At 41.7% G+C, this 27,747-nt stretch overlaps 2 pseudogenes; both read right to left on the minus strand.

The window, feature by feature from the left end:
- Nucleotides 1–704: 704 nt before the first annotated feature.
- On the minus strand, nucleotides 705–27,192 carry LOC138999365 (parafibromin-like; annotated as a pseudogene).
- On the minus strand, nucleotides 2,970–4,680 carry LOC138999334 (pre-mRNA-splicing factor SLU7 pseudogene; annotated as a pseudogene).
- Nucleotides 27,193–27,747: the final 555 nt, after the last annotated feature.

Raw genomic sequence — 27,747 nt, forward strand, 5'->3', positions numbered from 1 at the left:
ACAGTAATACACGGCCGTGTCCTCGGCTGTCAGGCTGGTCAGTGATAAATAAACTTGGCTCTTGGACGTGTCTCTGCTGATGCTGAATCGGGATTTCAAAGTTGGGTTATAGTATGCATCTCCAGCACTCCCTATAACCCCGATCCACTCCAGGCCCTTTCCAAGAGCCTGGCGGGTCCAGTGCACACCAATGCTCGTTAAGGATAATCCAGAGACAGTGCAGGTGAGGGAGAGGGTCTGCGAGGGCTGCACCAGTCCTGGGCCCGACTCCTGCAGCTGCACCTGGGACAGGACACCTGGGGACAAGAAGCATCAGGCCTGTCAGCCACCTGCAGTCACAGCCATCCCATGACCCCTGTCGGACCCCTGAGACCCTCACCTTGGGGGGCTGTCACCAGACACAGGAGAAGACCCAGCAGTCTCATCTTCTAGACCACAGCTCTGCCTTCCCAGAGACCTCAGCCCTGTGTGAGGAGAGAGCTGTGAGTCTGCACAGCCCAGGAGAGGATTTACCCTGGAGCTTGAAGAGAAATTTGCATGTGGGCCAGCCCTTTCCTATAAATAGAGGGTCTGAGGTCAGACTTCCCTGATCATTCTGGGGCCTGTGTGGGGGAATGTCTTCTATTGACCTCACTCACTAGGTAAGTCAGGAACAGGAAGCCACATGGGTCATGAGACTCGTTGGATTAATAACAAAGCATGGCCTAGACTTTCTGAGCATAAGAAGAAATGGTGAACTAAATGAGCAGGTTACACGTTTAGCTTCTCATGCATCTTTCATAGAGATTTAATGAGATTAACTTTTATTCCCACTGTTTCTGAATCTCAACACTCTACTGTAGCCACAATTTCCAAATTTATCGAATGTAATGTTATATAAATTTTATCCTTATGCAAAATATCAAAGTAAAGAACAGCCACTGTCAGCATTTTACATATTAATTTATAATGTTACTTTGATCTGAGAAACTACCTCCCAAGCACGGGCTGGTGAGACGTTTGTGACTCTTTTTTTTTTTTTTTAATTTGTAGGAGTTTATTTGAGCCAAAACAAGATCCAACTGTTTCATCAAATAACAGTTTTGCAGTTTCTTTTCTGGTCATATCTGTTGTAGCAGCTGGGATAGGCTGTTTGGTAGGCAATGTGGGAGCCACAGGTGCTGCATTTGGGACTGGTCGCTGTTCAGGTGCACGCCCTTCTTCCCTGGCTTTCACAGACTGAAGAATTGCAAAAATATCCTTGGAAAAGATCTTCCCCATGCTCTGTAGGATAGTTGTCCCTGTCCTCCACACTCTCTCTCTGCTGACAATATCCCAGGTCACATCTACCTCAGCGTCCACAAAACTCCTCTGTCTGAGAGCAGTTATTTGCTCATCTAAGTCAATCTTGATGGTAGATCTTTTCTGAGCCAAAATTTTGGCTTTGATTGCAGCATTTTTTTCCACTCTCATAGCTTCAGAAAAAGACCTACTCTGTCCAGTCTGTATAATCCCTTCTTTGTGACCCTCCAAGCAGGCAGCCCATCTCTCTTTATCAAGGATCACACACTCTTTTTTGATTCTCAATTATAAACCTTTAATAACAGTAGATAAATAAATACAAAATAAATTCCAATCTCAGATTTATGCTGAACTATCCTATGTTAAAGAAGGGAGATGAAAACATAAACTTTTGACATTTTTGAAGTGGGTAAGAATTCGATCTATGTGCATTGCTGTTTTAAGTTCATACCAGCCTGATCTAGACACCATGCAGATATCCATAGTACTTGAAAACTCAACTCAGTTACTCTCCCACCAGAATTATTTCCAAGATGCCAACATAATGCAGTATCCAAGCGGATTTTGGTAGCTCAGAAAATCCAATGAGCTATTAAAAATCAATATGCTCATGTCAAAGCTTTTTAACTCGTTTTTTTCACAGACCCTGTTCTCTCTGCCTTTATTATTTACACAATGTTCTTGGAAGAGGCCTGAGGATCATGGCAATCACAGTTTCCAGTAGTCCTACATGCTATCCTTATGATCTTTTGAAGAAACCATCAATTTTAGGTTTTGCTTTTGCAAATTTTGCAGTGACAACTGCTGGCTACAAACATTAGGCACATAGGAATTCTACAAGACTTTAAAATCAAATTTAGTGTTCATGATTGTTAAATAAAGGCAATCACAATTAAAACAAAAATATAGCATCACAAATAATATCCTCTATGATAAAGGAAAGAAAGTTGTCTGTGTCTAAACATTCATGTCCAAAATGCTAAAAGACCGAACACTGATTGGTCAACTCTGATTCAAGAATGACAAAACAGCTATTTTTTCCATTCACAAGCTTAACACATTTAGTTCTGGGTGTAAGACACAAGGAAATATTTTAAAAATAAAAATTTTATAAATGAGTAGAAAAAATGAAATTATTACCACAGAGGATAAAGTTATTCACATGTTCTACAAAATTCCTTTAAGATAGATTTTTTTTAGCTACAAACTAGGAAAGCCTTAGAAGGCAAAATCAAATGACTATACAATAACAATTATAGTTACTACTAATTAGGAAAATATGAAGCCCTAGTTTTGAGAAAATTAATTAATCTACCTTTAAAATGTCAAACACAAGATAAAGGGCCATAAAATTGAGAAAATACATTTTAAGACTTAACTATTGAGTGGAAGATGAGAGATAGAGAGAGAGAGATTGAGGAAGCCAGCCAGAGTCTCTTTCCATATCACTAATATAAAATGGAAATAAAAGTCTTAATCTGCTTTTAATGTACATCCTCTTTCTTTTTCTTCTATTTTTTCAGCGTGGAAAGGAATGAATTTACTATTAGACTTCTGGAAGCTTTATTAAAGTCAGGCAGCAAGATGAGCAGACACTGACTTTTCCATCTACAATCATTGGCAAGAAGCTGAAAATAATATATCATCAGCTGTGTTTATCATGAGTGACTGTCTACAACTAGTTACTACTATCTAAGGAAATAGGCCATGGGGTCTTCCGGCCTCTGACACTTCATTCTATGGGCCTCCATTTCCTCCTGGGTGGGTCCCCAAGTTTCATGTAGGATATTGTAAGGCCCCTTCCTCTCATCAATCTGCATGAGCTCCTTGACATGAAGAGGGCCTCCTCTGCATTCAGTGCCTTTTTCAGTTTTTCATGTTTCTTTTCTTCGTCATTACTATCTGAGCTGCTCTTTCAATGCTTCTTCTTCTTTTTCTCCTCTTTTAGTTTTTCCTAATGCATCTCCATGAGATTTTGAGGTTTTTTTCACAGATTCTTCTCTAGTTATATCATTTGCAATACGTTCCTCTGAATTCACAATCTCCTCCCCAGCTTCTCTAGTGCAATAGGAGTGTTTGACAAAAGAGTAACAGCATTTGTATCCCCATCGGCATTCTTTCCAGTAAGATCCCCAGATGCACGTGTCATTGTGGATCTTCACATCCTCCTCATATCTGGAGCAGGCGACAGCCTGCTCCCATCCTTTAATGGCTGTCCCATGCCTTGAGTACTCCACATAGTCTTCCGTCTGAGCTAGAAGCAACTCAGCTGGAGGGGCATCCAAATGTTCTTGGCCACCACACTTTTCCAGGATGCTTTCTTTCTGCTGTTCTTTGGAGTCTTCTTTTTTTTTTTTCTTTTTACCTTGAAGGACTTATACAAGAGCTCTAGTTTGGTAGGATCGGCCTGCAGATGCACTTCAGATCCCTTGTCATAGGCTTTCCATGCAAACAACTGTGTCTGAACCATTGAAATAGTGTCACTTGTGTATCTAACAAAGTTGTCTCCCACATAGCTCACTTCATCTGGATTCTTTCCTGCATTGACATAGGGATTTTCTCTCATCGCTCTAGTTTTGGGATTACACTAAACAGAATTTAGATCTAAATTCTGCAAATATTTTGAAATGTCTTCTCGAATCCTGAGATTCTGAATAGTAATCGGTCTCTTAGAGTCAAAGTTCTGTCCAGGCATGTCAATGTCATCTACATATTTACCTTCATCCTCATTCTCACTATTATGGTATTTTTTCATTTTAGAATTAGGTTCCTCTTCTTCCCACTGGTGTTTTGGAGAATTAGCCTGTTCCACTAATTTTCCTGAGGTTAATTCTTCCTGGAGTTTCTGGGTTTTCCATGTTCATTTTGCCAGATCAACTTTGGCATATTCTTCTACAATTTCCAAGCGTTCTTCTGGATTGTAACCATTCCACCTATCCCTTTTCCCATCATAGTCAAACATCAGCTGAGGCCTGACATTTTCATCTGGAGCTATGTCAGTTCTTATAAATTTTGCTCCAACTCGCCTAAGTCTCTCAAAGTAGTATTTCTTTTTGTGTGTCATGGCCCCACAGTTTTCACATGCTCCTTTGTGGTACTTATTAGCTATGGAATTCTCTTTAGATCTTTTTGATGGAGCAATATACCATGGCACTGAAGAAACATACTGAGGAATGTGAGGGTTGATGTCGTTTCCTTCTTCATCAACTTCTGCAGGAGCATTGCCCAGTTTCTGCTATTCTTCTAGCTCTTTCTTCTTTCTCCAGTCCTCTCTGGTCATCTTCTTTGTTTCCTCCAAACTCATTTTTTTGGACCCCGTTAGGGAGGCAGCATTAACTGTATCCACAGCTGCAGACACCACTGTTAATGGCCTCCTCCAGTCTTGTCACAGCGGACCCCCAAACCACTGGGCAGAAACAAAGACAATAGTCAATGATCAAGGTGCACACACTCTTCTCCTCAATTCGTGGTTCCTTTGCTCCTGCTAAAACTTCGTCTGCAGCTTGTTTGACTTGAGTAGATCTCAGAAGCCCTATTTCTACAGGGCGCTTTGGGCTATACTTGCTGATGTTGATGCTTCACCACTGAGATATCCAAGTACCTCTTTTTGGTCAGGCCTTCTAATCACAGGAATATTTTCAGTGGCTGCGTGTCAGGCATAAACAGGATGAGAATGGTGCGCATTATTAAGTAGAAATAAGATACAATCCAACGTGTGGTACTCCCTGGACTGGCCTTCCTTTCCAGTCCCCCCACCATATAGTTGGTCTTCACCTCTTGGGCCTGGAGAACTTGCCGCCAAGATGACTTTGTCCCCCTTCACCAAGATCTCCTCCTTTTGAATGTTGTACTGTCACAAGACACTGAGCACATCTGCTAACTTCTACCTCCTCGCCACCACCACTACCAGTCCCCAGCCCCCCACCACCACACAACAGTGCCCTTGCCTCCTAGCCTATGTCTGACCCTGACTGAGCCTGCCATCTTGCTAGCTGGGCCACTGGTGCTGCCCCCACCACCACTGCTGACTATGCAGCACACCCACTCTGCAGTTTCTGTTATACATTTGAAATTAAGAAGGGAATATAAAAAAAGATTACATGAAGGTGGGAGAAAACAAGACAGGGATTGGATTATAAGGTTATGTGCTTTCTTAAGATTGGTTCCTTCCAAGGAGTCTGAAAGAAAGAGGATTACTCTGGCATTTCAAAGGTGTGTTAACCTACATGCACGAGAACAAAGAACAGGGCTTGCTTAAGGCAAAGACAAATATTTCCCTACAGATACAGGCCTGGGGCATGATTGCCCACCTAGACCTGCCCAGTTGGGAATTTGTGATTAGGTCGCCCTGTGTAGTTACTTTCTATAGAACTCCCTTTCCCACTCACACTTTGAACCAATACAGCTCCCAACCTCTGCTAGGGGCTATGCCTGCTTTGTGACATGCCTCCAATGCTCTGGCAGGCTGTTTACCACTTTACCTGAGCTTTCACTCCTGCTTTTACAGAGTCTCAGGTCAGCTAGAGACAAGAAATTCTCAGTCAACTTGTTCTTTGCAGAGCATGCACCCAACTCTGGGAGTGTGTGTAGCCTTTTAGGTTTCCAGGAATATGCTGGAGCTTTCCCAAACCCCTTATGGACTTGTCATTTCCCAGCTTTTCCTTCCAAAGGTTTTGGTCAGCTTGTTGTTCACACCAATTATTTACACATCAGACCATATGATATTATGATTGTTGCTGGCTGTTCTTTTCCCTTGCTGCCTTTAAGATTCTCTCTTAGTCTTTCATTTTTTGGCATTGTAATTATGATGTGTCTTGGCATGCACCTATTTGGGTCCCTGTTTGGGGTTCTCTGTGCCGCCTGAACTTGTGTGACTTTTTCCTTTACCCGGTTAGGGAAGTTTTCTGCCATTATTTCTTCAAACACCTTCTCTATGACTTTCTCCCTGTCTGCCTGTTCTGGCACACTTGGTATTCTAATATTGTTACATTTCACACTGTCCCATAGCTCCCTTAAGCTGCTCTCCTGTTTCTTGTTTCTTTTTGATTCTCTGATTGAGTGATATTTCCAACTCTGTCTTCTAATTCATTGATTCGATCCTCAGCTTCCCCTAATCTGCTGTGTATTCCTTCCAATGTGTTCTTTATTTGTATTATGTCTTTCTTTATTTCAGACTATTCTTTTTTCATAGTTACTATATCTTCTTTCATGCCATTGAGCTTTTTTTTAAAGATTTTTTTAATATATTTTATTGATTTTTTACAGAGAGGAAGGGAGAGAGATAGAGAGTTAGAAACATCGATGAGAGAGAAACATCGATCAGCTGGCTCCTGCACACCTCCTACTGGGGATGTGCCCGCAACCAAGGTACATGGCCTTGACCAGAATCGAACCTGGGACCTTTCAGTCCACAGGCCAACGCTCTATCCACTGAGCCAAACCGGTTTCGGCCCATTGAGCATTTTTATCTTTGAACTCTGTTTCAGATAAATTTCTTACTTCTGCTTCATTTATCTCTTCTGGAGAATTCTCTAGTCCTTTCATTTGGACATTGTTTCTTTGTCTCCTCGGTTTGGCTATCTGTTTGAGTTTCTGACTATGTATTAGGTAGATCCTCTACACCTCTCAATCTCTAGTGCAGGACAGTGTCAAAGGCTGTTTTTGACTAATTAGATCAGGCACAGACTCAAAGCCTCCAGAGACCACCTCTGCCTACAGCAGCGGTTCTCAACCTATGGGCCACGACCCCTTTGGGGGTCAAATGACCCTTTCACAGGGGTCGCCTGTGAAATTATGTTCAATTTGTAACTATGAAAATACATTCTGCATATCAGATATTTACATTATAATTCATAACAGTAGCAAAATTACAGTTATGAAGTAGCAACGAAAATAATTTTATGCTTGGGGGTCACCACAACATGAACTGTATTAAAGGGTCATGGCATTAGGAAGGTTGAGAACCACTGGCCTACAGACTGATAGGAGTCTGACTTGAATTGACCCCCAGACAATCGTCCTCAGTTGTGACCAGAGTTTTTTTGGGTTTTTTTTTTTTGTGTGTGTTTGGTTTTTTTCTCAATAGGGTGGGGCAGTTGCTTCTGCCTGGAGGCTAATTGTTATTTTTTATCTCTTAAGTGGCCTCAGGGCATGGTGTTTTCCAATAGGGTGTGTCAAGTGTATTCCCCCCAGGCAAGGCAAATGTCTATGTGGAGAAGATGTCCTCTGCTGCTTGAGGGAATGACTCAGCCCAGGAAACTTGGAGTGTTTGCCTTTTGAGCTCTATCCCCTGAGACCTCTCCTGGGTTCTGCTCTCACAGCTCCAGTATGATTCATTCTCCCTGTGCCAGAGCAGAAGGTGGGTGGCTCCACAGGGAGTTTAGTGTGTTGGCCCTTTAAGAGGGTGCCTGAATTTTCAGCTGTTACTCCCTGGAAGACAGCACCCCACTGCTTTTCATAGCCAGAAGCTTTGTGGGTGCCCTCCTCAGTTTTGGTGCTCTATGCTTAGTGGCCCAGCTTGGGGATTAGATCCCAAAGTTCTCAGTGGCAACCTACCACGGCTGAGATATCTCTGTGAGAATTCAGTTGCTGTCTGTGGGTGCCTGGACAGCCCTTTTGCATCTCAGCCCTGCTCTACGTGGGTGCCTGGACAGTGCTTTCACACCTCTGCCCCTCCTACCAGATTCTATGCAGTCTCCACTTTCAGTCCTTGGGTATCAAGGTTATCTTCTGCAAATTTTTCTTTGACTATTCAGGAAGTTTTTCTGTGTCTTAGTTGTAATTCCAGGTTGTTCCTGGGAGCATAACCATGCAGCATGGATTCAATCTGCTGCCTTTTTAAATCTCCCCACATTTGTAATTCTTGATGTTGTAAATTTTGTGACTGTGTCTACAGTCTCTTGTGCAAAGTATTTGATATGCAAGCCCATGGCCTATGGCAGAGACCCAAACTAATTACATGAGAAATAATAATGATTTTAAGTGGAGACAAGACACAAAATAAAAGCAGTGATCATGAATCTGTGCAACCAAGAATCATTCCTATGTTGAAATGATGATAGAAAGAGTTTTACCTCTTTTCTTAGTCTAGTGTTATCAGTGATGTCGGGGTCCAGAGGGAGGTGAGTGAAGAGAATTCTTTCCATAGAATTTCTCACAGAAGAGGACACTTCAACCTAAGGAGGCATACCTCACTCCCTTCCCTTCCCCTAGAAGGTCAATGTGGTCACAGGGCACCAGGCTCTCCCACAAACATATAACATTCTTAATGTGCAATTTAAACATTATCATATCATACATATGATTTAGAAATCTATTCTTTTTTTTCTTTTTTTATTGCTTAAAGTATTACAAAGGGTATTACATATGTGTCCTTTTTTTTCCCCCGCCCTTGACAATCCCATGGCCTCCCCTACCCCCCATTGTCTTATGTCCATCGGTTATGCTTATATGCATGCATACAAGTCCTTTGGTTGATCTCTTACCCCCCTCTCTCCTGCCCCCCAACCCTCCCCGGCCTTCCTGCTGCAGTTTGACAATCTGTTTGAAGTAGCTCTGCCTCTGTATCTATTATTGTTCAAAAGATTATAATGGTCTCTATTATCCATGAATGAGTGACATCATGTGGTATTTTTCCTTCATTGACTGGCTTATTTCACTTAGCATAATGCTCTCCAGTTCCATCCATGCCATTGCAAATGGGAAGAATTCCATCTTTTTTACAGCAGCATAGTATTCCATCGTGTAGATGTACCACAGTTTTCTAATCCATTCATCTACTGATGGGCACTTAGGCTGTTTCCAGATCTTAGCTATGGTGAATTGTGCTGCTATGAACATAGGGGTGCATATATCCTTTCTGATTGGTGTTTCTGGTTTCTTGGGATATATTCCTAGAAGCGGGATCACAGGGTCAAATGGGAGTTCCATTTTTAGTTTTTTGAGGAAACTCCATACTGTCTTCCATAGTGGCTGCACCAGTCTGCATTCCCACCAGCAGTGCACAAGTGTTCCTTTTTCTCCACATCTTCTCCAGCACTTGTCGTTTGTTGATTTGTTGATGATAGCCATTCTGACAGGTGTGAGATGGTACCTCATTGTTGTTTTGATTTGCATCTCTCGGATGATTAGTGACTTTGAGCATGTTTTCATATGTCTCTTGGCTTTCTGAATGTCCTCTTTTGAAAGGTGTCTATTTAGATCCTTTGCCCATTTTTTGATTGGATTGTTTATCTTCCTTTTGTTAAGTTGTATGAGTTCCCTATAAATTTTGGAGATTAAGCCCTTATCAGATATGATGTTGGCAAATATGTTTTCCCACGAGGTGGGTTTTCTTGTTGTTTTATTGATGGTTTCTTTTGCTGTACAGAAGCTTTTTATTTTGATGTAGTCCCATTTGTTCATTTTCTCTTTAGTTTCAACTGCGCTAGGAGCTGTATCAATGAAGAAATTGCTTCAGCATATGTCTGAGATTTTATTGCCTTTGGATTCTTCTAGAATTTTTATGGTTTCCCATCGTACATTTAAGTCCTTTATCCATTTTGAGTTTATTTTTGTGTATGGTGTAAGTTGGTGGTCTAGTTTCATTTTTTTGCATGTATCTGTCCAATTTTCCCAACACCATTTATTGAAGAGACTATCTTGGCTCCATTGTATGTTCTTGCCTCCTTTGTCAAATATTAATTGAGCATATTGGTTCTGGCCGATTTCTGGGCTCTCTATTCTATTCCATTGATCTATATGTCTGTTCTTGTGCCAGTACCAGGCAGTTTTGAGAACAGTGGCTTTGTAATACAGCTTGATATCTGGTATTGAGATCCCACCTACTTTGTTCTTTCTCAGGATTAGAAATCTATTCTTTATATTTACGTTTGTGGTTTCATTTGCTGAATGGATTCTTTGGCGGAACAGAAGTCTTTCATTTAAACCAAATCTAATTTAATGATATTTTCTTTAATGGGTTTTATTTTGGGTGATTTTATGAAGAACTCCCCAGAAATGCTGAGCCTCTACTATCCATGTGCATTGGCTACAGCAGCCACAGGGATTGGAGCAGGTTCTGTTATAAGAGGGGAGCGCTGCTGGGAAACTACCCATAAATCTGGACATGACTGTGGAACTGGGTGAGGGGAGGCAGCTGGACTTATTTTGAGTCACATGACAGAAATATGCCTGATGTTCATGGACAGAGAATTACTGGACATTGGGTTTAAAGCTTCCTTCAGTGAAGGCCCAGAAATCAGTACAGGACATGATGGAGACAGCTTGTATCTTCATAGGAAATACCTGAATAATAATTATAAGGTGTTTGTTAGAAATAGAAATGTTCAAAATTCTGCAGGTAGGGATCAAGAGATATTAGGAATGTATCATTTCAAACTAATGGGAAGGGGATTCCTTTTTTCCTACATGAACATTCTCATATTGTCTGTTCTAAAAGGTAACACCTTCCCAGGTCCAGGGGATCTGCACTTGGACACCTTTGGGATCATTACTGATCTGGTCTCACCATGAATCACCCACGCTACCTAATTTGTTAGGGTCCCATTTATGAAATCTCACAACAATTACAAGAAAGAGTGGACAATACTCACCCAGGAGCCACGGTGATAGTGTGTCTGTATGAGGAGCCATCATTTCATTGGATCAAAACCCATTCTCAATCAATTATCATCTTCTTAATATCATGATCATCATCATAATCATCATCACTATCATCACCATTTGTTTACTTATAATCATTCTATTTTGTGTAGACATGACGTTTGTCTACACACAATGACTTTTTATAGGAAAAGAAAGCAGGTGTCTCCTCTTTTGATGTTATTGGAAAATTGAAACCCCAAAGGATCAACTCTATGTTGACACAAGACCTTCAAAAATGGTTAACATTGGATTAACTAAAGATTCTGGCCAAGACTTTGGACTATGACCTCTGTCCACATCTATCATCACCATCACCACCTCCATCACCATCATCATTATGATCTCCTTTATCATCCTCATCCTCATTTGCTTACTTATTATTATTATTCTCATTTTCCGTAGAACTGGTTTTCAAACACACATAATGACATTTTATGTAAGTTTTTGTTCATTTTGTATAGTTGTTAAGTAAAATAAGTTGTCATACTCTATTTCATTTTTTGTTTGACTGCTGACAACTAATGGCTTATTCTTGCCTCTTCTCCATTTGCCACGCATGAGAAATCAGATAAGAAATCATGGTTTTGTCATTAGATGTCATTGTGAGATTGAAACAACACAAGCCCCTGTAAGCAGAATTCCTCCCTCTTCCCCATCAGCTCAACAAAATAATTCCCTGAGCCAGTCTCCTTTCCTGGATCCATCAAAGCAGGTCTGACTTGCTGAAGGGCCTTTCCTGTGCTTCTCAGGGATTTCAACTACATGCATAATAAACATTCCATGTCCCCTTGGGGTGAGTGTTTGTCATCAGCCTAGACATCTGCACTATGCTGCCCTGGTATCACCTACTCTTGGTGCTGTGAGCATGATAAGTCAATGATCTTCACCATCAGGGTCCTTCTTCTCTAGTTTTGGGATCTTATGTATCAGGTTCCCTCTGTCCAGGACACTCATGTCCTGCTGGCTAGCTGAGACCCTGAACTGTGTGGGACTGAGCTGCAGTGTTGAGTCAGTAGAGCCTCTGATTAGAATTGGGATACCTGGGTCAGAAGATTTGATAGTTATTATTTGGGCACCAGAGTGTCTGAAAGAGACTTTCTGCCATTGGTACACTTGAGAAAGTTGTCTCTGTTTACAACAGACTTTTCTACCTCAGAGACTTCAGAGGTAAGTGCAGAATCAGGAATCCAGAGGTTCCCTGAGGGAAACTGTGACATGAAGAGGAAACAACACAGGAAACCAGCCCAAACCTCCAACTGCACCTGCTGCTGAGATGGCCCTTATGTTCAGGAACCCTGAGAGCCCCCTCGTGGTCATAGCTCCTCCCTCAGGGAGGTTTGTGTCTGGGCTCACACAGACTTTCCCCTCACTGTGTTTGTTGAACAGTAATAAACAGCTGTGTCCTTGGCTTTCAGGCTGTTCATTTGCAGATGCAGTGTCTTCTTGGAGTTGTCTCTGGAGATGGTGAATTGGCCCTTACAGAGTTGGCACAGTTTGTGGTACCACCATTAGTATTAATTATAGCCACCCAGTCAAGTCCCTTCCCTGGATCCCAGTGGACTCAGGTTATATGGTATCTACTGAAGGTAAATCCAGAGACTGCACAGGAGAGTCTTAGAGACCCCCTACATGGCACCAAGCCTCCCCCAGACTCCACAGGCTGCACCTCACACTGGACACCTGCAAACACAAAGATGTCCTGGTCAGGAAACTCACACATCCACTCTTTTTCTCACTCATGTCCACTCACATACTCAGTGTCTCTTGTTCTTTATGAATTACCTCTTGAAACAGCAACAAGGAAACAAGTTGTAGAGTTAGATAATTTATTACCAGTTTTTCTTGTTGTTTGAGGTAGGCCTGTAATGTTATGAACTACACTCTAAGGACTGCTTTCACTGTTTCCCATAGATTTTGGATTGTTGTGTTTCCATTGTCATTTGTTTTCAGAATGTTTTTTCTTCTTGGATCGCTTCTTCTTGGATCGCTTTGGTACCCCAATCATTGTTTAATAAGATGCTATTTGGCCTCCAAGTGTTTGATTTTTATTGTAGTTTATTTCTAATATTATGCCATTGTGATTTGAGAAGATGCTTAATATGATTTCAATCTTCTTGAATTTGAAGAGACTTTACCTGTGTCCAAATATGTGATCTATCTTTGAAACTCCCATCTGCACTTGAGAGAAACATATATTCTGTAGCTTTGGAGTGAAAAGTTCTGAAGATATCGAGTAAGTCTATCTGATCTATTTAGTCATTTAAGGTTGCTGTTTATTTGCTGATTTTTTTGGCTAGAGAATTTACTGAGTGATGTCAATGAGGTATTAAAATCCCCTACAAAGATTGTATTGCTGTCTATCTCTCCGTTGATATCTTCCAGAAGTTTTTTTTTTTTATGTATTTAGGTGCTCCTGCATTAGATGCATATATGATTACCAGAGTTACATGCTCTTTCTGTACCAACCTTTCAGTATTATGAAGTGGCCCAACTGGACTGTAGCTTTCTACGCAGGAGAAAAATGTCAAAAAAAGGAAAATAGAAAGGTTTAAAATTATAGATGCCTTTGACAGTTACCAATCTTGACAACCAAGAAAAATCAACCCTCACAAAACAAAGAAGAGGAAAAAGTGCAAGAGGTTCATGCTCAGGAATCAGGAAGATCCATCTGACACTATTTCCCCTAAAATGTTTTTAGAGGATAAACTAAGAACAGAGTGTGAAACTATAGCCAGTGGAGTAAGTAATGGAGGAGACTGGATTGTCTGTGCGGGTCCCTGGGCACTGGAAGCATGAACTATAGAGACACAGACAGAACTCCCGTTTCCTGTTCCTTCAAGGTTATTTTTTTTTTTTTTTTTTTTTTTTTTTAGTGCTGAAGGTGTAGCAGCTGCACTGCCTCCCTTGTTGTATTTATTCTCTACTGAAGCGTTTCTCAACCTGTGGGTCGTGACCCCTTTGGGGGTCGAACGACCCTTTCACAGGGGGTGCCTAAGACCATCGGAAAACAAATATAGAATCACATATTTTTATGATTAATCACTATGCTTTACTTATGTTCAATTTGTAATAATGGCAATACATCCTGCATATCAGATATTTACATTACGATTCATAACAGTAGCAAAATTACAGTTATGAAGTAGCAACGAAAATAATTTTAAGATTAGAGGTCACCACAACATGAGGAACTGTATTAAAGGGTCACTGAATTAGGAAGGTTGAGAACCACTGCTCTAGTGTCTGTTGTAGATTCAGTTTCAGATTCAGTTTCATTGGGATATAGAAGAATCTCCATCATGACCAGGTGTGTTTAGTGGAAGATGTGGGTAATGATTTAGGAGAAATTAAGTTGAGGTTATGAAAGTCTTGTTATTGGAAATCGATGTCTGCATGTGACCTTAGGACCACTGTCACCATGTTCCCACATGATGGAGGTTAACTGAAACCTGCACCTGACTCAGTGCCACACTGGGCAGGGGGCGGGCAAGCTACCTGGGAACATGATGGGGGATTAACCAAGACCAAGGACACACTCGTCCAGGGTTCTTGTTTCATTAGGTTACGATCTCCTTGTTGTTTAGCCAGTTCAAGTTTTCTTTCCTCACTTTCCTCTGAAACAGCCCACATATTTCCTGGAGTCATAAAGACACTTTCTTGAGCTTCTGCAGGGGCACAAGGCATTTGTGTGTAGGTTTTGTTCACTATGTCTTTCCTGAGTTCACTTTCTAGTTCTCTCAGTTTTCTGGTGCAGTTTTTAAGGTTTTCTATAAGTAAGATTGTGTCATCTGTATACTGCTAGGAAGGGGCATTTTAACTTGTTTTGTCTCATATTGATAGTTTCTATTTTTTTTTCTTGCCTAATTTTTCAGACAAGCATTTGTGGTTTTTTAGAATAAAAGTATTCCTGCGTTGGTCCTGATATTAGAAGAATAATGTTCAATTTTCTCTGTTGAGTATGATGATACTTGTTGGTTTCTCAAATGTGGCCTTTGCTATTTTGAGACACATACCTTGTATAACTAATTTTTTTAAAAAATTTAGTCATGAAAGGTTTTTGAATTTTAAATTTTTCCTTTTTATTTCTATTTATATGAAATATTTTTTGTTCTTCATTCTAAGGATGAGGTATATCACAGTTATTGGTTTACATACCTTGAACCATCCTTGCATTCTAAGATGATATCCCACTTCATCATGGTAAATGAGCTTTACAATGTGCTGTTAAATTTCCTCATATATTCTTAACTTTATATCAGTTAAAGTGGAAGCTGCTAGCTGGACTGGTTTTGAGTCTCAGAATAGAAATATGGTTGATTTTCATATGTGTGACTGTTACTACACATATGGGCTTAAAGCCTCCTCCAGTGAAGGCCCAGAAGGGAATATAGGGAATGATAGGGAGAATTTATATCGTCATAGAAAATACCTGAATAACTATGAATAAGAGTTTGTTAGAAAGAAAAACATTAAAATTCATGCAGGTAGGGATCAAGAGAAATAAGGAACATGTCATTGTAAACTGTTAAGAAGGGGACTCCTTGTAATCTACATGCACATTCTCATAGTGTCTTTGTTCTAGAAGGTAACAACTTCCCAGGTCCAGGGAATTAGAACTTGGACACCTTTGGGGTCATTACAGATCTAGTCTCAGCATGGATTTTTGAAGCTTCATAATTCATTGGGGCTCCCATTATAAAATCTGTCAACACTCACAGGTAAAGGCTGACACTCCTCACTGGAGGAGCTATGGTGATGATGTGTCTGTATGAGGAGTCATCATTTCATTGGACAAGGGCCCATGTATCAGTCCATCCTGTTCATGATCATTTCCATTTGCTAACTTTAATTTTTCTTTTTATTTCCTGTAAACATGGTGGATATCCACACACAATGACTTTTTATTGCAAAAGAAAGTTCTACTCTTCAGATACCATTGGGAGATTGAATTTCCATAGACCCAACTATATGTTGACACTAGGCCTTCACAAAAGCTAATGACCTTTGATAAAGTACCTATTCCCACCAAGACATTGGACCAAGACTATTTATAATTCTATCATTACCATCACCACCACCACCACCATCATCATTTGCTTACTTATAATTATTCTTCTCATTTTATGTAGCCATGGTATTTGTATGCACATAAGAATCCTTTACCTCAATTTTTTGGACATTTTTTATGGTTGTAAGAAAGTTGGTAGCCATACTCTATTTTCCTTCTTGTTCAACTTCTGACAACTGATGGTTCATTGCTGCTTCTTCTCCATCTGTCCCCCACATGGGAAATTGAATAATAAGTCATAGTTTTTATGTCATTGTGAGATTAAAACCAAACCAGTCCCTATAAGCAGAATTTCTACCTCTTCCAACCACCTTGCCAAAATAAAAGCCCTGAGCCACTCTCCTATCCTGGCTCCATCAAAGCACATCTGACTTGCTGAAGGGCCTTTTCTGTGCTTCTCAACGATTTCAACTATGTGCAGAATAAACACCCATGTCAACTTTATATGTGTACTTGTCATCAACCTGGATATCTGCACCACACTGTTGTGGTTTGCTCTAACTCTGCATGGTGTCAACTATTCTTGGTGCTATGACCATGATGACAAGAGAATGAGTGTCACCACCGGGGGTTTTTCTTCTTTAGCTTTGGGTTCACATACTTGTGTCCACTGTCTAGCATTCAGGTGAGCTTCACTGTTGTGTCAGCAGAGCCTCTTGTTAGATTTAGGTGTCAAGGGTCACAAGATTTGGTGATTACTAGTCATTTTAGCACAAGTGTGTCTGAAAGAGATTTTCTGCCATATGTCCACGTGAGAAAGTTATTTGTTTACAACAGACTTTTCTAACTCAGAGACGTCAGAGATAAGTGCAGAGTCAGAAATCCAGAGGTTCCCTGAGGGAAACTGTGACATGAAGAGGAAACCACACAGGAAACCAGCCCTAACTTCCAACTGCACCTGCTGCTGGGATGGTGCTTGTGTTCAGGGACCTGAGCGCCCCCTGGTGGTCATAGCCTCTGTTGCAGGGAGGTTTGTGTCTGGGCTCACACTGATTTCCCCTCACTGTGTGTCTCTCAAACAGTAATACACAGCGGTGTCCTGGGATCTCAGGCTGTTCATTTGCAGATACAGCGTGTTCTTGTCGTTGTCTCTGGAGATGGTGAATCGGCCTTTCACAGAGTTGGCATAGTATGTGCTACTTCCATCCTCATTAATGTATGAAACCCACTCTAGCCCCTTCCCTGGAGCCTGGCGGACCCAGTTCATCCTGTAGCTACTAAATGTGAATCCAGAGGCTGCACAGGAGAGTCTCAGAGACCCCCCAGGCTGCACCAAGCCTCCCCCAGACTCCATCAGCTGCACCTCACACTGGACACCTGCAAATACAGAGATGACCTGGTTACGAACCTCTGACATGTCCACTGTTTCTCTCACTCATATTCACTCACATACTCAGTGTTTCTTGTTCTCCATAAACTACCTCTTAAAAGAGCCATAAGGAAAACCCAGCTGAGGCCAAACCCCATGGTGAGTGGTCTGTGCTCAGTCCTGATCAGGAAATGGGAACACCTGGGGATCCTGGGACTGGGCTCCTATCCCAGAGCTGCAGGGTCAGGGTTGGGCTGGTTTTTTATGAGCAGAGGGGGCCCTATTTGCATAACCTCTTCCTATATAGGGAGCTCTGAATTTGGACGCTGACATAGGACATGATCCCAGAGTGTGACATGTTCAACAATACTGTTAACCATTACTTCCAATATCTGGGTCTGGGCCCTCCCCACTGGACTGAAATGATCCAGGAGACCTGTACAAGGACTTCAGAAAGAACATTTTCATAAAAAATAAAGATACAATTGTGTAAATGAGAGATGCCTTTGACAGTAACCAGTAATGACAACCTAGAGAAATCAAACCTCACAACCCAAGAAAGAAGTAAAGGTGCAGGAGGATCATGTTCATGAGACAGGAAGTTTCTTCTGACATCATTTCCCCTACAAGGTGTTCAGGGGATAAAATAAGACCAGGTGTGAGCCTAGAGCCAGTGGACCAAGGGTTGGGGGAGAAAGGAGTGTCTGTGTGGGACCCTGGGAACCAGAAACATGAACTATAGAGACACAGACAGAGCTCTTGGGTCCTATTCCTTCAGGGGAGTTTGGTGCTGGACATATAGCAGCTGCACTGCCTACATTGGGGTGTTTATTCTCTAGACTCTGTTGTAGATTCAGTTTCATACATTGGGATATAGAAGAAAATAATCATGATCAGATGTGTTTAGGTGAACTTGTTGGTAAAGGTCAGGGAGGAATTATGTTTAAGTTTTGGACATTTGATTATGGAAAATTGTGTTGCAAATCAATGATTTGAAATAACAGATATAAATAAAATCATTTTTGACCTGAAGAGTAGTATCTTTCTCTGTCCATTGATTACAGAATGAATAAATCAGTCAGATAACCTCCCATTCCTGGAGCTGATGTATCTAATTTTATAGAAACCTGGTCAGTCTTGGCGGTTCTGCCTTGTATTCACCATCATGGTCTGTGCCCATGAGGACACGTGTCATGGTTCTAACCAGGGAGCAGAAGGGCATGTTGGGCTTTCCTGCTTCATCAGAAGCTCATTTCAGAAGCACCATCTGTTCCCTCTCAAATTCCTACTCAAGTCTGCATGTGGCCCTTGGCAGTGTCATCACCGTGTCCATACATGACATGCGTCCCCTTGAACCTGAAGCCCCATTCACTAGATGGACCAATGTGCAACATAGGAAAAGCTACCCCCGGCTCAGATGAGTTACCATGGATGGAAATTCACCAAGTCTGAGCAGACACACATCCAGGATTGTCCATTTATATTGTTGTGATTTCCTCATTGTTTACCCAGTTCAACTTGCCTCCTTTTTTTCTGAAATAGCCACACATAATATCATAGGGAGGTTTTTGTCTGGGCTCACAATGACTTCCCTTCACTGTGTCTCTAGCACAGTAATACATGGCTGTGTCCTCAGTGGTCATGGAGCTCAGATGCAGGGAGAACTGGTTCTTAGACATGTCACTCGAGGTGGGGGTTTGACTTTTCATGGAGGGGCTGTAGTAAGTGCCTCCCTCATAACATATGCACCCCATTCACTCCAGCCCCTTACCTTTGGACTAACAGATCCAGATCTAGCAGGAACCACTGGTGATGGAGTAACCAGAGACAGTGCAGGTGAGGGAAAGTGTCTGCAAGGGCTTCACCAGTCCTGGGTTTAATCTCTTCAGCTGCACCTGAAAAGAAGACCTGGGGACAAGGAGCATCAGTCCCTGTCAGTCATATGCAGTCACAGCCATCCCATGACCTCTGCCTGACTCTTGAGACAGGGAGGTTGTCACCAGGCACAGGAGAAGACCCAGCAGTCTCATCTTCTTCTAGACCACAGCTCTGTCTTCCCAGAGAAACCAGCCCTGTGTGAGGAGACAGCTTGAGCCTGCACAGCCCAGGAGAGGATTTACCCTGGAGCTTGAAGAGAAAGTTGCATATGGGACAACCTTTCCTATAAGTGTGGGGCCTGAGGTTAGGCTGCCCTTGTCATTCTGGAGCCCCTCTTTGGGCATCTTCTCCCTTGACCTCACTTAGCATGTAAGTCATAGACAGGGGACCACTTGGGTCATGACACACATTGGAATTAGGTCAACAAATTTTCTAAATTTTCTGAGCATAAGAGGAAATGGTGGAATAGAGGAGTAGGTTTCACTTTTAACTTTGCATGCATATTTAAAATTGAATTAAATGAAATTAGAATTTGTTCCAAAAATGTCTGAATCTCAACACTCTTAACATATCCATAATTTTCAAATTTTTATATCATAATTTCAATCTAATTTCTACCACCCTTGAAAAATATTAAAAGTGCTGAACAGCTACTATCAATATATCTTATATTAATTTATGATGTTATTTTGATCTGTGAAACTACCTCCCAAACACAGGCAAGTGGGACATTCTTGATTCTTGATATTGGAAATTTTGTGACTTTGTATACAGCTTCCTGTCCAAACTCTTCCTTTATGTATGAAAGGTGTGGCCTTTTGCAGAGACCCCAAACTAGTTACATCAGAAATAATCATAGTTTTAAGTGAAGAAAATACAAGAAGTTAAAGCAGTGATCTTGCAGGTGTACAACTCAGAATCATTCATATATTGAAATGATGATGGAAGCAGATTGACCTATTTTCTCAGTCTAGTGTTAGCAGTGATGTCTGGGTTCAGAGGGAGGTGAGCAAAGAGAATTCTTACACAGGAAAGGACACTTCAACACTGAGAAGAATCACTCATTCCCAGACTCCCTATACCCTTCCCCTGGGAGGCTCTTGTGGTCAGAGTGTGCTGGGCTCTCCTACATAATGTAATATGACCTTAATATGTAATTTATTAATTCTTCCATCAGATGTATGATTTGCCAATGTGACATCTGATAAGGGTTTAATCTCTAAAATGTATAGGGAACGCATACAACTTAACAAAAGGCAGATAAACAATCCAGTTTAAAAAAAAAGAACAAAGGACCTAAATAAACACTTTCTCGAAAGTGGACATACTGAAGGCTAAGAGACATATGAAAAATGCTCAAAGTCACTAATCATCAGAGAGATGCAAATCAAAACATCAAAGAGGTACCATCTCACACCTGTCATAATGGAAATAGATTCTTTATGTTTATGTTTATATTTTCATTTGTGTAATGGAATATTTGATGGGATGAATGTCCTTAATTTTAACCAAGGCTAACTTAATATTTTTGATGGGTCCTGTTTTGTGTGATTTTACAAAGAACTCCCCAAAAATGCTGAGCCTCCACTGTCCATGTGGATTGGCTACAGCAGCCACAGGGACTGGAGCAGGTTCTGGTACCAGAGGGGAGTGCTGCTGGGAAACTACCCATAAATCTAGATGTGACTGTGGAACTCGGTGAGGGGAGGAAGCTGGACTTGTATTGAGTCACATGACAGAAATACACCTGATGTTCATGGGCAGAGAGTTACTGGGCCTATGGGTTCAAAGCTTTCTCCAGTGAAGGCCCAGAAGGAAATATAGGGAATGATAGGGAGAGCTTGTATCATCATAGAAAATACCTGAATAATTATAAACAGGAGTTGTTAGAAATAAAAACGTTAAAATTCATGCAGGTAGGGATCTAGAGAAGTGAGGAACATGGCATTGCAAACTGGTGGCAAAAGGGGATCCCTGTTTCCTACATGTACATTCTCACAGTGTCTCTGTTCTAGAAGGTAACTCTTCTTAAGTCCAGGAGATTTGCACTTGGACACCTTTGGGGTCATTGCTGATCTAGTCTCAACAAGGATTCATGAAGCTGCATAATTCATTGGGATCCCATTTATAAACTCTCTCAACAGTGACAGGGAAGAGTGGACACCACTCACTGGAGGAGCCATGGTGATGGTGTGTCTGTATGAGGAGCTATCATTTCTTTAGACCATGATCCGTGTCTCAGCCAATCATAGTGATCATCATCATCATCATCATTACCATCATCACAATCATTACCATTTCCTTAGTTGCAATCATTCTTTTCATTTTCCATAGACATGGGGTTTGTCCAAAAAATAACTTTTTATAGGAAAAGTAAATAGGCATCTTCTCTTTGGATGTTATTCAGAAATATAAACCCCAATGGCCCAACTGTAAGTTGACACAAGGCCTTCTAAAAACCGATGACCTTGAATAAAGTACATATTCCCACCAAGACATCAGACCAAAACCAGTGTCCATTCTATCATCGCCATCACCACCACCACCACCACCACCATCATCATCACATTCATCATCACTTTCATCATCCTCATCCTCATTTACTTACTTATAATTATTCTTCTCATTTTCTGAACACCTGGTTTTGAACACACTTAATGACACTTTATCTCAATTGTTGCTCCTTTTGTAAGGTTGTTAAGTAAAAGGGGTTTCCATACTCCATTTTATTATTTGTTTGACTGCTGAGAACTGAGTGCTTATTTTTTGCTTCTTCTCCATCTGCCACACGTGAGAAATCCGATAAGGAATCATGGATTTTTCCTCTGATGTAATTGTGAGGTTTACACCACACAAACTCCTGGAAAGATAATCCCTTCCCACTCCTACCACAACAAAAAAATAAAAGACCAAGCCCGTCTCCATTCCTCACTCCATTAAAGCAGGTCTCACTTCCTTAAGGGCCTTTCTGTGCTTCCCAGAGATTTCAACTCTGTGCATAATAAACATTCCATGCCCCTTTGGGTGAGTGTTTGTCATCAGCCTGGTCATCTGTACCAAGCTTCTGTGGGTCCCTATGCCTCTGCCTGCTGTCACCCTAATCTTGGGGTTATCAGCATGATGATAACTGGATTACTGTCACATGCATGGTTCTTCTTCTCTAGCTTTGGGGTCACATGACTCTAGTGCCCATGCTCCAGCACATTTCTTCCCTGCTGCTGGCTGGCTGGGACCCTGAGCTTTGTGGAGCTGATCTGAACTGTTCAGTCTGCAGAGCCTCTGGTTGAGTTTAGGTGACTTGGGCAGAAGATTTGATCATTGATTGGTACTTGGCACAAGAGTGTCTGATAGAGACTCTGCCTTTTGTCCATGTGAGAAGGTTGTGTCTCTTTACAACAGTTTGCTAACTCGGAGATTTCAGAGGCAAGCGCAGAATGAGGAATTCAGAGAGGTTAGATTTAGGTGATGTGGGTCAAAAAATTTGATGATTAATAGTCATTTTAGCACAAGTGTGTCTGAATGACACTCTCTACCATTTGTTTACATAATAAAGTTGTCTCTGTTTACAACAGACTTTTCTAACTCAGAGACTAAGAATCAGGAATCCAGAGGTTACCTGAGGGAAACTGACATGAAGAGGACACCACACAGGAAACCAGCCCAAACTTCCAAGGGCACCTACTGTTGGGATGGTGCTTGTGTTTAGGGACCTTGTGTGTCCCCTGGTGGTCTCATTCTCTCATACAGGGAGGTCATTCTGAGACCTGTTTCAGGGCACCTCTTCCCTTGAACAAACTCAGCATCTAAGTCAGGGACAGGGGATCACCTGGGTCATGAAGCACACTGGAATTAGGTCAAAGAATGGCCTATACTTTCTGAGCATAAGAAGATATGGTGGACTAGATGAGTAGGTTACACTTTAACTTTTCATGCATATTACAATATATTTAAAAGTGATTAACATTTGTTCAGATAGTTTCTGAATCTCAACACTCTAGTATATCCACAATTTCTGTAATTTTTAAGATATATTTTTAGTGATTTCAGAGAGAAAAGAAGACGGAGGAGAGATAAAAACATCAATTATGAGAGTGAATCATTGATTGGTTGCCACTTGCATGACCCACACTGGAGATTTAGCCTGCAACCAGGGCTGGTGCCCTGACCAGGAATAGAACTGTGACCTCCTGGTTCATAGGTCAACATTGAATAAGTGAGCCATGCTGCCAGGCCACATTTTCTAAATTTTTATATCATAATTTATTTAAAATAATTTCTACCTTCTTGCAAAAAATAGAAAATAAAGAACAACCATTGTCAATATCTTATATCCTAATATATATTGTTACTTGTGTCCACTAAACTACATCCCAACCACAGGCAGGAGGGACATTCTTGATTCTTGATGTTGGAAATTTTGTGATCGTGTCTAAAGCTTCCTGTACAAACTTTTCCTTTATGAAAGCACATGTACATGACCCCCAACTAGTTACATCAGAAATAGTCATGGTTTTAAATGGAGAAAAGTCAAGACATGAAAACAGTGATCAAGTATGTGCACAACTTCGAATCATTCATATGTGGGAAAGTTGATGGAAGGAGATTGACCTGTTTTCTCAGTCTAGTTTTATCAGTGATGTTGGGGTTCAGAAGGAAGTGAGTGAAGAGAATTCCTACCATAGAATTTCTCACAGGGAAGGACACTTCAACCCTGAGAGGAATCCCTCACTCCCTGCCTCCCTCTGCCCTTCCAATGGGAGGTAACTGGTCAGAGTGTGCTGGGCTCTCCCACAACATATAACAACCTTAACGTGTGATTTATACATTCTCATACTGGACATATGATTTGCAAATATGTTACTTATGTTTATGTTTTTGTTTCCATTTGCTCAATGGAATCTTTGGTGGGACAAAAGTCTTTAATTTTGACCAAGGCTAATTTAACAATATTTTCTTTAATGGGTCCTGTTTTGTGTGTTTTTACAAAGAACTCCCCAGAAAATGTTGAGCCTCCACTGTCCATGTGGATTGGCTACAGCAGCCACAGGAACTGGAGCAGGTTCTGGTACAAGAGGGGAGTGCTACTGGGAAACTACCCATAAATCTCGATGTGACTGTGGAACTGGGAGAGGGAAGGAACCTGGACTCATATTGAGTCACATGATAGAAATATACCTGATATTCATGGAAAGAGAGTTTCTGGACATATGGGTTTAAAGCCTCCTCCATTGAAGGCCCAGAATGAAGTGCAGGGTATGAGAGAGACAGCTTGTATCATCATTGGAAATACCTAAATAATTAGAAACAGGAGTGTGTGAGAAGAAACGTTAAAGATCATGTAGGTAGGGATCAAGAGAAATAAGGAACATGTCATAGCAAACTGGTGGGAAGGGTATTCCTTGTTTCCTACATGCACATTCTCACAGTGTCTCTGTTCTAGAAGGTAACACCTTCCTAGGTCCAGGGGATCAGCACATGGACAACTTTGGGTTCATTACTGATCTGATCTCAACATGATTCGTCCAAGCTTCATAATTCATTTGGATCCTATTTGTGAAATATCTCAACACTTAGAGGAAAGGGTATATACTCCTCACTGGAGGAGCTATGATGGTGGTGTGTCTGTATGAGGAGCCATAATTTCATTAGACCATCGTCATCATCATCATCATCATCATCACCCTCACCACCACCATTTGGTTACTTATTATGGTTCATATTTTCTGTAGACATGATGATCGTGCACACACACTGACCTTTTATAGGAAAAGAAATTAGGTGTCTCCTCTTCGGATACCATTCGGGGATTGAGACCCCATTGGCACAACTGTAAGTTGTCCAAATGCCTTCCACAATATGGTGACCTTGGATAAAGTATACATTTCCACCAAGACATTGCACCAAGACCTCTGTCCAATTCTATCATCACCATCACCCCTCCATCACCATCACCACCACCATCATTATCATCATGATCACCATCATTATCCTCATCCTCATTTGCTTACTTATAATTATTCTTCTCATACTCTGTAGATCCATGTTTTGAACAAACATAATTATACTTTATCTCAATTTTGGCTCATTTTATATAGTTGTTAAGGAAAATAGATTGCCATACTCTATTTTTTTTAAATATATTTTATTGATTTTTTACAGAGAGGAAGGGAGAGAGAGAGTTAGAAACATCGATGAGAGAGAAACATCGATCAGCTGCCTCCTGCACATCTCCTACTGGGGATGTGCCCACAACCCAGGTACATGCCCTTGACCGGAATTGAACCTGGGACCTTTCAGTCCGCAGGCCGACGCTCTATCCACTGAGCCAAACCGGTTTCGGCTATACTCTATTTTTTGTTCAGTGAGAACTGATGACTTATTCTTGCCTCTTCTCCTTCGACCACAAACAAGAAATCTGATAAGAAATTATGGTTTTGTCTTAAATGTCATTGGAAGATTGAAACCACAAAAGCCCTTGGAAGCAGAAATTTCTCTGCCTCCTCCAACATCTCAAAAAATAAATAAATATAAACACCTAGTCAGTCTCCTTTAATGGCTCTATCAAAGCAGGTCTAACTTCCTTGATGGCCTTTCCTGTGCTTCCCAGGTATGTCAACTATGTGCATAATAAACATCCAAGGACCCTTGGTGTGTGCGCTTGTCAGCCTGGACAAACAAGCTGCCACGGGTTCATCTGCCTCTGCCTGGTGTCACCTACTCTTGGTGCTGTGAATGTGAGGACAAATCAATGACCTCCACAACCTGGGTCTTTCTTCTCTAGCTTTGAGATCAGATGTCTGCTGTGGCCTCTGCCCAGATCACAAGTGTCCTGCTGATGCTTGGGACCCTGAGCTGTGTGCAGCTGAGCTGCACTGTTGAGTCAGCAGAGCCTCTGGTTAGATTTAGGGGATGTGGTTCAGAAGACTTGAAGATTGTCATTTGGGCACAAGGGTGTCTGAAAGACATTCTCTGTCTTTTGTCCATGTGAGAAAGTTGTCCCTGTTTACAACACAATTTTCTAACTCTGACACTTCAGAGGTAAGCGCAGAGTCAGGAATCAAGAGGTTCCCTGAGGGAAACTGTGACATGAAGAGGAAACCACACAGGAATCCAGCCCAAACCTCCAATTGCACCTGCTGCTGAGATGGTCCATGTGTTCTGGGACCCTGAGCACCCCCTGCTGGTCACAGCCTCTCCTGCAAAGAGGTTGTGTCTGAGGTCACACTGAGGTTCCCTTCCTATGTCTAGCACAGTAATACACAACCGTGTCCTTGGCTCTCAGGCTGCTGAGCTCCACGTAGGCTGTGTTGATGGATGTGTCTCTGGTCATGGTGATTCTGCCTTGGAACTTCTGTGCATTATTTTTGTCTTCATCACTAGGGTAAACCCACCCCATCCACTCAAGCCCCTGTCCTAGGGCCTGTTGCACCCAACTCATCCAGTAGCTGGTGAAAGTGTATCCAGAAGGCTTCACTGAGGCTCCAGGCTTCTGCACCTCAGCCCCAGACTGACACCTGTGGACTGGCAGTGGACACCTGTGGAGAGGAGACAGGAGTGGGTGGAAATCCCTCTTGACTCACCCTGGTCCCCTCCTCAACCCAAGCACCAGAGCCCCTTACCTGTAGCCATGGCCACTAGGAGGAGGGTTCTCCAGCTCCAGTCCATGGTAAGGGGCTGTGCTGTGAGCACTTCTGTAGGGGAGGGTGTGGCTGTGGGTGATGCCCTCAGGGCACAGACTTATCCATATTTAACCTAGTCTACCTCTTCTCTTTTGCATATACATGAGGCAGAGTATTTCAGAGCTGAAGTCTTGAACCACCTGAGAAGATTGAGAACACAGGGCCCATGCTCCGTGGGAGTCTGAGGGCACAATTCCTAATTCTTCCTTTAAAGAAATTATGTTTTTATTTTTGAAATTATTACATATGTCCCCTTTTATTCTCCATTGACCAGTTCTAGCTCTCCCTCACCCGCTACCCCAAGCCTTCACCATCATATCATCTGCGTCCATGGATTATACATATATGCATACAAGTTCTGATTACTTCCCACCCACCCATCCTTTCCAGCCTTCCCTCCCAGATTCCACAATCTGTTCCATGCTTCTAGGTCTCTGGATCCATTTTCTCCATCAATTTATTTTGTTCATTAGATTCCACATATGAGTGAGATCATTTGATATTTGTCTTTCTCTGACTGGCTTATTTTGCTTAGCATAATACTCTCCTGGTCCATTCATGCTGCCCCAAAGAGTAGGAGATGCTTTTTTTTTTTTTTTTTTTTTTACTGTAGCATAGTATCCAATGGTATAAATGCACCCCAGCTTTTTAAAAAATATGTTTTATTGATTTTTTTTTTACAGAGAGGAAGGGAGAGGGATAGTTAGAAACATTGTTGAGAGAGAAACATCAATCAGCTGCCTCTTGCACACCCCCCACTGGGAATGTGCCGGCAACCAAAGTACATGCCCTTGACTGGAATCGAATCTGCGACCCTTCAGTCCACAGGCTGATGCTCTATCCACTGAGCCAAACCAGTTAGGGCCCACCACAGCTTTTTATGCACC

This window comes from Myotis yumanensis, unplaced genomic scaffold (genome assembly GCF_028538775.1).
Source record: "Myotis yumanensis isolate MYYU_CA2020_CCGP unplaced genomic scaffold, mMyoYum1.0.hap1 SCAF_22, whole genome shotgun sequence".
Lineage (NCBI taxonomy): Eukaryota > Metazoa > Chordata > Mammalia > Chiroptera > Vespertilionidae > Myotis > Myotis yumanensis.